General features: G+C 34.8%; 1 long non-coding RNA gene across 1 annotated transcript in view; it reads left to right on the forward strand.

Annotated features, from left to right (window-relative positions):
- LOC308517363 overlaps positions 1–9,911 on the forward strand; it is a 115,002-nt gene extending 105,091 nt beyond the window's left edge. The window contains exons 3-4 of the long non-coding RNA XR_013995827.1: positions 849–1,012; positions 8,431–9,911. This is a non-coding gene — a long non-coding RNA (uncharacterized lncRNA). The remainder of the gene's footprint in view (positions 1–848; positions 1,013–8,430) is intronic.
- Positions 9,912–11,584: the final 1,673 nt, after the last annotated feature.

The raw sequence follows: 11,584 nt of genomic DNA on the forward strand, positions 1-11,584 counted from the left end.
AAACAAGAGTAAAAATCCACAAAACAATAATAGCATATTGTTTTACATTTTTTTTTTTTTTAAAAAGTGGATACTTTCAAGTAGTTCCAGATTTAGAAGAATATTATTGGGAAATTTTGAACAGAAAGTAATATAGTCTGATAAAAATTTATAGTTATCAAACTTGTTCCTTAGAAAGTCTAAAAAAGGTGGGATAGTATCAACATGACTATCCTGGTTATAGTTAGGGAAAGTGGTGTAAAACCAGAAATTCAAAGTTAAATCAAGGGAAGGATTAGTGAGATTAAACTGAGAGGAATAAATCCATAAAATCTATACTTAACTACAACATGAGGGATAGTTTTAAAAAGCTGCTGTAAAAAATCTGATTTTAAGCAACATAAAATTTGCCAACATGGCTATAGTGCTTTGAGCTTTCATCATTCTATATAATAAAAGGCTAATATGCAAATTATTCCCTCAGGAGTTCGATCAGGAAACTGGGAGTTCGACCGCTTGCTTTGATGTGTGCTGACCACCAGGGGGTGGCACAAAAAAAAAAGATGGTCCCAGTTGGCAGCTGGCAGTGGGGGAAGGTAGCTGGGGAAAGGAAAGCCCAGCCAACAGCTGGCAGCCTGGAGAAGTAAGACCACGATCAACCCTGATTGCCAGCCAGGCCTAGGGACCCTATCTGTGCACGAATTCTGTGCACTGGGCCTCTAGTATGTTTATATTTTTCTTTAAGGCTTAGATGAAAAGCAAATATGTATGTTTCAAAAAATTGTCATGGATAAGGAATATATTTAACTCCCAAATGAAAAAATGTATATTTATTTTTAACTCTCATGTCTCTATATACCTCTCCACAGACACTGTTATATTTTTAAACCTCATTCCTGGAAGCACTGCAGATGTCAGATCAGTTTACAAAGCCAAAGACTACCTCTGGGAATGGCATGGCAGTAACTGAAATAGTATTTGGCCAAATTAAGAGTGTATGCCAAGGATGCCAAAAATGACAGTAACCTGGCAGGTATGTAGCTATTATTTAACTGTGTGATCATTGCTGGTTTCTCTACTGGAAAACTATTGGCTGTTTATGCAGTGAAATGGAGCCCGTGATTTAGGCAGAATATCTCTCTGTTATTATGTCAGTAGTAGCTGTTTGGGGATTGTACCCAACCACAAAATAGGATTTATCAAGAAAACCATTTGGGGGGGAAAAAAAAAAAGAAGAAGCTTTTAACAAGTTTCTGACTGAGACACAAAAAAATGGGAGACTATCAATTTAGGGATTATTTTTGGCTATAAAACTTAATATTCAGAATGATGTTTATGTTCTGGAATACTTATATGTTTTTCTTTCTAGTACTAAACATATTGGCTTCATCTTAGTGTTGCCGAAGAACACTAATTTCAATTTTATCTAATAATTTCAATTCTATTCTGTCAGAAAATGAACATGATGATTATTGTTTTAAATAATTTTCTCTATATATTCACGATTCCTGGATCTCAGCTTTCTCATCTGCATACTGGTCTTGTGATCAATGTTGTATTTTAGAAGAGTTTCACTCCCATGATTCTAAAAATCCCAAATTGCCCAGTTGTCTAAGTATGAAAATGCAGCGTGTGTTCTTAAATCTGTACAAATAGTCTCCTTCTCTCGATATATATTACTCTTCTCCTAACTGACAGTGCTGAATGGACACATTATATATACATATATAAAAATTATTCTATTTATAAATTTTTATTTCAATACTTTCAAATTTTTAAAATTGTCAAAGTGACATTTTTGACAATTTAAAGAGATTTCCAACAATTTTTTTTTTAAAAAAACAAGTGAACATTGTGATTATGACATTATTTGTAAAAGAGTCTTTTATATTTTTGTAATTTTAATGTCATCCATACCTTTTGGGACATTATATTATTCAGTTGATACCTTTTTGTTTGCTATTTTAAAAATCTCTTAATTGAGGAGCCCTAAATAATTTCCTTTTCTTATGCTACTTTTATAACACATGGTAATGTATTGAGTTGTTTCCATGCTTTTTATATCATAGAAAGTTTAAGTAGCATCTGAATTTTCAAAATTATTAGCAGAAATGTATTATTTTATAATTTTAAAAATATCCTTCTTGTCTCTCATGATTACCCTGTCTATTTCTTAATTTTATTTTATTTTCTCCTAATTATAGTTGCCAACTTTTTGTGCAGTGTTGCTTTATTTTAATGACCCTGCACTTTAATAATTTACCAGTTCTGTTTTTCATACTTTTGCAAAATGCCTTAATCTCTGCAATTATTTTATTATTTCTACACAAAATATAGTTTATATTATGCTAGAGGCCCAGTGCACAAAAATTCATGCACTCGGGGGGGGGGGGGGGGGCTCAGCTCAGCCTATGCCCTCTTTCAGTCCGGGATTCCTCAGGGGATGTCCAACTGACAGCTTAGCACACTCCCCAGGGGATCAGGCCTATGCTGGCAGTCAGACATCCCTCTGGCAGCCCAGGAGACCTTGGGGGATGTCCAACTAACAGCTTAGGTAGACATCCTTAGTGCTGCCGTGGAGGCAGGAGAGGCTTCTGGCTGAGTGTTGCTCTCCCTGTGGAAGTACACAGACCACCAGAGGGCAGCTCCTGCATTGAGCATCTGGCCCCTGGTGGTCAGTGCACATCATAGCGACCTGTTGTTACCAGGTGGTTCTGCTGTTAGGGTCAATTTGCATATTACCCCTTTATTATATAGGATTACTATTTTGTTTAACAGAATCTTTAGTTAACATATTTTATTAATGTACCATAATCTGCAAATTGCTTAGTCTGAATTGCTTATGCTATTGCTAAATTCCTTCTTTTTGTCATTATTTATAATACTGTGATAAATATCATTATAAACATTTCCTTGTAAATTTCTTTGATTTTTTTTTTCCTGAGGATGAATTCCTATAAGAAAAATTATTAGTCTAAATACTTTTTCTTTTTGCAGCTTTGTTATGCGTTGGAAAATTAATGGTCTCTAAGAAAGTTTGCAGAATATCCATTAATATACATTCATAAGTTTGCTTCTGAAGCATATGGAAATAGATTTAGATAATATTTGATTTTTTCCAGCTATCATGTATTAAAAAATATAAATGAAACTAGGTGACCCTATAATTCCTTTTTTTTTTGCAGTTTAAAGAAATGATTGAACAAATTTCAAAGATACTTAGTTTTAGAATTCCATTAATGAGGAGAAAAAGAGTAGATATGAAAATGGTACATTTCCACAGAGATTTTGGTGCTATCCACAGAAGAAATAATTTAAGTGATTTAGCACTGAGCTATAAACTTTGAACTCTAATTTTTCTATAAAGTTATGCTTTTACTTTATTATATAAATAGGGGAGGTGAAACATATCTAGGGTAGTTAATCCTTTCACTGAGACAAGTGTAGGAATATCACTGGGGAGAAGCAGAATGAGGCTATTCTCTGTACTTTAATAACCTCTCCCCTCTGACTTTCAGTTTCTCTTCTTGTCAAATTTTCTGTACTCTCCAAGGACATTCTAACAGTGGAAAAGCACATTTCAACATAATTTAGAATAACAAAACAATTCTCTTGGCCTGTCCTGGCATAGGCCTTCAGTTTTGTATATTGTAATGGTTGCTTAGAATGAGGGAACATAATTTCATAATTCAAATTACTTATGGTTTTTGTACTCTGAAGAAAGAGATGGGAACATATAAGTCATTGGATTTGGAAATGCCTGTTTCAAATTTGTGTTTGCTACTTATTAATTTAGTGATTTTGGGGAAGCTAATTAATATCCCTAAGTCTCAGAAAGATTTAATGGTAGAATGAAAATTTATATAAATTAATTTTCAATCTATTGCTTGTTTCTTATGTTTTCTTATTTCTTATTAAAATGTTTTCTCTGTTCAATTTTGTGTGTTAAATGTGTGTGTGTCTGAGTGCACACAATTTAATAGGTTCTAGAATCATTAATATGTACAGTAGCCACTTTTTCTGAGAGAACTTATTAAAGGGAAACTTGGATACAAATTTCAGATCTATCATCCATGAGCTACATGACCTTGGATAAGTTTCCTAATTGTTCCTCTGTTTTATACATGACCCATTTCCTTTCCATGTACTGGCCAGGTGAAGAAATTACTTGGGCAAAATGAGTTTTATTCATGGAGCAGATTCTTTATCTCTTCCAGATCTTTTATTATACCCTAGCTAACCATCTCATTATGCACACCACTAAGGTCAGAGAAAGGATGTCAAACAGCAAAGACCTCCTTTATCTTTCGATGTCATTACTAATGCAGTATATCCTTTACATTTATACTAAACTACCACTTATTTAAATTTCTTTCTTCCATCTGTCAATACTGGTATAGAAATGATATGTAATTTCTTTTATTTTTTAAGTTGTATACCAGTCTGCTCAGCGCACATGTCAAACTATTCCTGCAAAGCAGTGAGTGAGCAAATCCCCAAGAGACATCTGTATTGAATTGAGTGCTCCCTGGAACTAGGAATCTTTCTTGTTTTGTTTCAGTTGTTTGCTTGTTTCCTTCATAATCTTTACTTTGGGAAAAATTTGTATTGAATTCACAATCCATCTTATTCTTCTCTTCCCAAAACAATATTGAAAATGAAATAAAATATATAGCCACCATATCATCAATCCACAGTTACAATGCTTGTGAATGTGGCATTTACATGCCTGGTAGACGATTTCTTATGTAATTGTTTAGAGTTATGTTTTTCATTGATTTTCATTTATGTTTTGTAATAAGATTTTCTAATTTCAGTCCAGTTATCCATTTTCAGATTTCTTTTTTGCTAATAGCTTTTGTAGCCTATTATTTACTATGTCATTAATTATTATAAAATAATATTAATATTTTTAAATGTGCATTACATTATTGATCATTATTCATCAATTTTCTAATCACATTTAACATTTATAACAAATTATCTTCCTGTCTCAAATTGGTTATGAATAACAAAACCACCTTTTCCAATGGTTCAGATTTATCTATGATCAGTTTTTTGACATCAAAAGCACTCAAGTGGGCCCTAGCTGGTTTTGCTCAGTGAATCGAGCATGAGCACTCAGACTGAAGGGTCATGGTTTCCATTCTGGTCAAGAACACGTACCTCAATTGCGGGCTTGATTCCTAGCCCCAGTCCTCCAGTTGGGACATGTGCACCAGAGGTAAACAATCCATGTGTCTCTCTCACATAGATATGTCTGTCTCTCTGTCTCTCCCCTTCCCACTTTCTCTAAAAATTAATGGAAAGATATCCTTTAGTGAGTATTTTTTTTAAAAAGCACTCAAGTGATAAATGAAAGATCTAAGATGTTTAACAGAATGTAATTCAACTCAACTGAAATTATGAAAAAAAAAAAACACAAAATTTCATATAATTCTTGACACCATAAGGTCAGTCTCAGCATTGTAGCTCTCTGAGATTGTCCCAAAATGTAAATAGCTTACTTCTAGCATTAAAAGTAATTTTTTTTATTTGAAAAAAGCAAAAGAATCACTACATAAGAGTCTTAATGTAGATGTTTTTGTTTTTAATTTATCCTTTCTGGTTGGCTGATATAATGACTCCTATCACTGTTTGACTCATAAAGTCAATTACTAGGTAAGGAATTGATATCTGAGAAAGAAATTCTAGATGACACCCTGGGTTTAAGACTTGATCCCCTAGCATTTCAGTGTGTAGGTGATAGAAAATAGTCTGAACTATTCTGTGCATATGAAAGTTGTGTTGTTCCTTTTGCAATACATAGTAAATCTCTTCTGTGATATTTATGTGGTAGCAAATAGTAAACTTTACTTCTCAACAATATATAAAGTGAATTGGAGTTTTTATTTTACAACAGCTAAATAGTTAAACTCGGCAAAACTAAAATGTGGAAGAGTTTTAGTCAAGAAAACATATATCAAGTCTAGGATTTACTTTCCCTGATCACAGTTAAATAATGCTAGTTTTATGGGAAATAAAAACAATTTCAGCACACTGCTATGTCTTTGGGGTCCTTTTCCTTATTATATTATACAACTGTATAAAATGAAATGTGTTCTAAGTTTATTATATCCTATTTTCTACTGATTGTAGACACATGATTTAAACATTCAATGACTGTATGTTTATTAATGAATTTTATATTTATCATAACAATTACTTTTTAAATCACCAAAAGTTAAATATAAACTAATAGATGAATTAATGTTATCCTGACACACCATTATTTATCTAAGCTCACTTGACATAACTTGTCATTCTAAGTAAATATGCTCAAAACATCATTAACTATAATTTATGAATAACATTTTTGTTAGTAGGTTGCATATGGCCAAGTCAGGTACAGTGATTTTGATAATTTTTATCTGGGATTAAATTTTTACAGAAATTAAAATTATCAAATATATTTAAAAAGTATCTAAGAACTAAAAATATTACTTCAGTATCTAATACATCATATATTTTGTATTTATTCCATGCCTACTATCAAAAAGCTTTTAGCTAACATAAAATTATCTTATGTATGTATATTTTAAAATTGAGTCAATGTTTTGAAGTGTTAGTATTTCTTTTTTTTTAATTTACTAAGTTTATAAGGATGACATTGGTTAATAATGTGATTGAGCATCCACCTATGAACCAGGAGGTCACGGTTTAATTCTGGGTCAGGGCACATGCCTGGGTTGTGGGCTTGATCTCTAGTATGGGGCATGCAGGAGACAGCTGGTCAATGGTTCTCTCTCATCATTGATGTTGCTCTTTCTCTCTCCCTCTCCCTTCGTCTCTGAAGTCAATAAAAAATATATTTAAAACAAAACAAAACATTGCTTTGAGAAAACAAGCCACAGACTGGGAGAAAGCATTTTCAAAGCACATAGCTAATAAAGAACTGTTATCCAAAATATACTAAGAAGTTGTAAAACCCAACAATCAGAAAATAAACAACTCAATTTTAAAAACATAAACGTATCTACACAGAGGTTACCAAAGAAGAAAGCATTTGGCAAATAATCATATAAAAAGATTCTTCACATCATATGTCATCAGGGAGATGCAAATGAGATATCACTACATGCCTATTAGAATTGCCAGAATCTGGAACACTGGCAACACCAAATGCTGGTGAGGTTATGGAGTAACAGGTACGCTTGTGGGAATATGGAACTACAGTCACGCTGGAAGAGAGTTCGTAGTTTCTTATATAACTGAACATATGCTTGCCATACAATTCAGAAATCATGCTCCTTGGTATTTACCCAAATAAGCTAATAAGTTATACCGCACAAAAACCTGCACACAGATGTGTATAGAAGCTTTATTCATAATTTCTAAAACTTGTATGGAAAGATTTCATTGTTTGCTGCACCACAGTTTATGATAGAGTACTACCAAGCCATAAGAATACATTGAGCAAATTTTACCGCATATCACTAAGTGAAAGAAATCAATCTGAAAAGGTGCACAGTATATGATTACAACTATATGACATTCTGGAAAAGGCAAAGCTATGGAGACAGTAAAATACCTTTCTTTGCCAGGGGTTGAGGGGAGGAAAGGATGAATAGACAGAGCACAGAGGATATTTAAGGCCGTGGAACTAATCTGTATGAGGATAATACAATGGTGAATACATTTGTTAAAACCCATAGAATGCACAACACCATATGTGTATTCTTGTGTAAAGTATGGATTTGGGCTGATAATGATATGCCAATGTAGATTCATTGATTATAACAAGTATAGCACTCTGGTGGGCGTATTGATAGTGGTTGATAGTGGGAGAGGCTGTCCATGTCTGGGGCACGGGTATCTGAGAACTTGGTATTTTCCACACAACTTTTCTGTGGATATAAAAGTACTCTAGAAAATGAAGTCTATGGAGGGAGAGAGAAAGAATAGCTTTGGAGAGTAAAGCCAACCAATGAAGCTCAGAAAAATGAAGTTGGAAAATCAGAATAGACCAGGGAACCAAAAGTGATAAAAAATTTTGCCACACTTTTTGAAGTCAGGTAAGATATAGATACATTCTATTGGACTAGGATATATGAATTATTCAAACCCAATTGTGAGACTACTTGGGCTCTAACTTTTTAGATTATGACCCACATAAAAAATTACACTTTACATTGCAATCTATTATACAGAGACATACATCAAATACCTGCATACACAATTGAAAGAAACATTTACTAAACCACTTTACACTTAATACATGCAATACAGTAGATAGTTTCCTTTTATTCAATGTTATTTAAAACTACTGTATGTGGAACATTATTCAGTTAACTGATTTTCTTGTATACAACTCTAGTTTGCAAAACATTGCTTGAAAGCCAGTCTAGTGTTCAGGTAAGAAACTGTTAGGGTCAGTCACACAAATGATCGCTGTTCTTTGGTATTTTTCAGATCCCAGAACTGATAGACAAAACTAACTGATAATCTTCTGTCTGCCTGCCCATTAAGGGGTTGACTTCAAATAAGGCACCAACGCACATCTTGTGGTTCAATTCATACACGAAGAACAGGATGTGGTAAATATTCCATCTTCCTCTGGTCAGAAGCATAGTCACTGGAGAATGGCAGTTATTGAATCCTAACTTCCAAGTTCTTCTTTCCTGGGAAGGATCAGGTTAACCAGAAGAGTTCCTGATGGACACACACAGCCAAGGAAAGCCACACCTCATCCCCTGGGATATCAGGAAGGAATGCTACCCTACACACAAAAAAAGACAATGAAAAGTCTGTGTTGGGCCATTGATGGAACTGGTCACTAATTATCACTGATCAGCATTTTATGCTTCTTTGTAGAAGACTGTAGTGATTTGACTCTGTAAAATAGACTGGGTAAAAGTTCACATAGGTGTATTCAATGCCTTATTTCTTCCCATGGCCACTAAGGAAAATTTCACCTTTACCTACTCAGGCTTTTTTATCTTTCATTTATTTTCTCTACCACCAGGAACTCTTATCAGCATGCCCCATCACACAGGGACTGCCCTCGGGAGAGCTGGAGAGTTGCATCTTTGCTTGATTATCTCCAGACCAGGGCTGCATCACAGTAGTAGCTGAACTTGCACTAAAGGTAATAGTGGTAGAGAATCATTACTATCAACATCATAATTAGATAGACAAAGGGGAAAAGGGATAGAGAGACAAGTCTGCCTAAGGTGAATTAAGATAATGTTTTTTTAAGTTTTTAAATTGATTTTAAAGAGTGAGGAAGGGAGGGGGAGAGGGAAATCAATCTGCTGCTTCTTGCATGCCCTTGACAGGGGATCCAGCCCAAAACCCAGGCATGTGCCCTGACCAGGAATTGAACCAGTGACCTCTCAGTGCATGGGATGATGTTAAACCAACTGATCCACACTGGCCAGCGCAAGAAAATGTTCTTTTGAGGTAGATTAAGAATATGTTCTTTTGAGGTTGAGAAAAAGAGAGGATTTAAAAGAGACTCTACCCTGCCTACAAGGGTAAGAAAAAAAAGACAAAGGGATTTTATGGCATGTTGCCCCATATTTAAAAAAAAAAAACTCTGCTTCTCACAGCCAGTTGGCCTGGAGGTCAAATCCCCCCCAGTATTACCTACAACAATCAAGGCTTAACTACAACAAGACTGTGCACAAAGACCACAAGGGGGTGCACCAAGAAAGCATTAAAAATACGGAGACAAAGAAACAGGACACAAATGACAGAAATGGAGGATGTAGAGTTCAAAACCACACTTTTAAGGTCTCTCAAGAACTGTCTAGAAGCCGCCGATAAACTTAGTAAGACCCTCGAAAAGAATGGTGAGACCACCGATGAATATAATGAGATCCTCAAGAAATCTAATGAGATCCTCGATGTTGTGATAAAGAACCAACTAGAAATTAAGCATACACTGACTGAAATAAAGAATATTATACAGACTCCCAACAGCAGACCAGAGGAGCGCAAGAATCAAGGCAAAGATTTGAAATGCGAAGAAGCAAAAAACACCCAACCGGAAAAGCAAAATGAAAAAAGAATCCAAAAATATGAAGAGAGTGTAAGGAGCCTCTGGGACAGCTTCAAGCGTACCAACATCAGAATTATAGGGGTGCCAGAAGATGAGAGAGGGCAAGATATTGAAAACCTATTTGAAGAAATAATGACAGAAAACTTCTCCTACCTGGTCAAAGAAATAGACTTACATGTCCAGGAAGCACAGAGAACCCCAAACAAAAGGAATCCAAAGAGGACCACACCAAGACACATCATCATTAAAATGCCAAGAGCAAAAGGCAAAGAGAGAATCTTAAAAGCAGCAAGAGAAAGAAACTCAGTTACCTACAAGGGAATACCCATATGACTGTCAGCTGATTTCTCAACAGAAACTTTGCAAGCCAGAAGGGAGTGGCAAGAAATATTCAAAGTGATGAATACCAAGAACCTACAACCAAGATTACTTTATCCAGCAAAGCTATCATTTAGAATTGAAGGTCAGGTAAAGAGCTTCACAGATAAGGAAAAGCTAAAGGAGTTCATCACTACCAAACCAGTATTATATGAAATGCTGAAAGGTATCCTTTAAGAAGAGGAAGAAGAAGAAAAAGGTAAAGATACAAATTATGAACAACAAATACGCATCTATCAACAAGTGAATCTAAGAATCAAGTGAATAAATAATCTGATGAACAGAATGAACTGGTGATTATAATAGAATCATGGACATAGAAAGGGAATGGACTGACTATTCTTCGAGGGGAAAGGGTGTGGGAGATGTGGTAAGAAACTGGACAAAAATAGTGCACCTATGGATGAGGACAGTGGGTGTGGAGTGAGGGCAGAGGGTGGGGTGGGAACTGGGAGGAGGGGATTTATGGGGGGGGGGTGGGGAGAGGAACAAATGTAATAATCGGAACAATAAAGATTTAATTTAAAAAAAAGAAATACATTGTATATAAAGAGGATGTTTGGTCAAAGGTGACAATTTAAATGCAAATGTAGTTAATGACCCGCCACAATAAACCAGCTTTTCAGTCTCTTGTTGGGTAGTTTTGCATTTTAATAGGACAAATCACCTGTAAGAAGGTCTGCAACACTGCTGGGCCTTAACCATTTGCAAATAGGAAAACAACACTTTATGTGCAGCAGTCATGCCCTTTTCTTTACGTTTCACTTTTGTTTATGCTATTACACGTATCCGCTTCCTGCCTCCACCCTCATGTCCTTAGACAGAACTTAACACACACTTCATCAGCACTTTAAAAAGGCTTAGTAATCTTTGCAACATTCAAAAACTTGAGTGTTTTCTAAACATTTTACACAGGCCTCAGGTAAAAGTGTCAAACGTAGTGGCACGCTTCCTGTGAGGATGCTGATTAATAAGGAATAAAAAAAAAAAAATAACTCTATTGGTGATTTCTTCAGAAATTGCAAAAAGAGTAAAATTGCTTTCAGTCATATTTTGGTAACCAACATGTTGTATTGTTCCATTGTTATATTAGTATTAAGAACAATAATAATTACTAATAATATTATTTTGAGAATAATATTCTAGGACTTCTCTACAAACTGATGGGAGTTAACTACAAACTGA

The sequence above is a fragment of the Myotis nattereri genome (genome assembly GCF_964212035.1).
Source record: "Myotis nattereri genome assembly, chromosome: 3".
In the NCBI taxonomy this organism is placed as follows: domain Eukaryota; kingdom Metazoa; phylum Chordata; class Mammalia; order Chiroptera; family Vespertilionidae; genus Myotis; species Myotis nattereri.